Source organism: Xyrauchen texanus, chromosome 38 (genome assembly GCF_025860055.1).
Source record: "Xyrauchen texanus isolate HMW12.3.18 chromosome 38, RBS_HiC_50CHRs, whole genome shotgun sequence".
Taxonomy (NCBI): Eukaryota; Metazoa; Chordata; class Actinopteri; order Cypriniformes; family Catostomidae; genus Xyrauchen; species Xyrauchen texanus.
The window spans coordinates 810,468-811,863 of NC_068313.1; the positions used below are offsets into that span (position 1 = coordinate 810,468).

General features: G+C 36.2%; 1 protein-coding gene across 2 annotated transcripts in view; it reads left to right on the forward strand.

Moving 5' to 3' along the window:
* ift80 (intraflagellar transport 80 homolog (Chlamydomonas)) overlaps positions 1-771 on the forward strand; it is a 78,493-nt gene extending 77,722 nt beyond the window's left edge. Inside the window, exon 19 of one of the 2 annotated variants that reach the window (XM_052110317.1) lies at positions 1-771. This exon is cut by the window's left edge and continues 1,512 nt beyond it. The gene's annotated coding sequence lies outside the window, so the exon portion shown is untranslated. The other variant, XM_052110316.1, reaches the window with a different exon arrangement.
* The last annotated feature ends 625 nt before the right edge of the window (positions 772-1,396 follow it).

Here is a 1,396-nt window from a genome sequence, read left to right on the forward strand (position 1 = left end):
AGCGGCACTTTTGTTGGAGCACTTCATGGAAATCAACGTCACGCTGTCGTGTCACGTGATGCAGTGCACCAGAAGTTTAACACTTAAATGACAGTCTAGAGTCTTCTGAACAGTCAAATTCATTTCAATTATGTGTTGTGTAGCGAAGCCAAAATACAACGTCCACACACGTGCACACGAGATTAAAGACAGCACAATATAATGTGGGGATCTTAAGATGCATTTTATCCTACTTTTATCTTAACACAGCTTCTTAAAATGTGCGTTTATGGCACAAGATGCTGAAGTGCGATGTAACCATAGTGAGATGCTCCTGAGCGGTGCTCCGCCGCTACTGAATGTCCAGTGCCACAGTGAAAGAAGAAACTCAAGTTGTGAGCTTGAAGTGAATGTGATGAGCAGAAGCGGCTCAAGCCAGGGGTTTGCAGGTGCCTCCGCATCCCCAAGAAAGACATCTCCTTTTGTTTTCTACAAAAGACGCAAATTCACACTGACATGAGGGTGATTAATGACCGAAATGTCATTTTTAGGGTGAACTGTCCTTTAAGTAACTGTTAAAGTATTTGTTAAAGGTATCTGCCAAGAATATAAATGTAAATCAACGCATGACTTCATTACATCTTGTTGGCCCATAATGTAAACACTGTACTTAAAGACTCATTCTATCTGAATAAAACTACAGGTAAGCATTGAGAAAAGTAGCCCCCTGTGAAATGTCAGATGTTTTTTATTACTCATTTTATGGGTTGGCGGAGCATTCCCCCGCTGCGAGAACTGAATTCTGTAAGAAACGCCGATACAGAGACAAACATTTTAAATTATGAGATGAGTGTGTGTGATGACAAACTTCATTGAAAATGGATTACTATCAGGCCAAGAATAGATCTGTCCATGGAACAAGCTGTCAAAGATATGGAAATCAAACAAACAATATATTCTAAAGCCACTTGTATATGCTAATCAATTTTAAATCATCTGTCACAATAATGTCATAGATTTTAATCATTTGAGTTATATTTATATGTGCCTCAATTAAATTAGTAATAATTTCAATGATTAAATATTATATTATCTTTATTTATTTGATAAAAAAAAATGTAATCAATTGCCAGCCCTACAAAAAATGTAAATTACACACCTCTTCTTATTGACATTGACTGAATGATCAGTTTCAAAGGAATAGTTCACCCCAAAATGAAAATTCTGTCATAATTTATTCATCCTCATGTCATCTCAAAACTGCATAACTTTCTTTCTAATGCAAAAGCTGTTTTAATGAATGTCACAGCCTGTCTTTTCAGTGCTATAGCAGTTGATAGTGTCTCAATTTGAAGCTTATAAAAGGACCTAAGAATAACATGAAAGTACACTCATGAATCATATTCCAAGTCTTCTG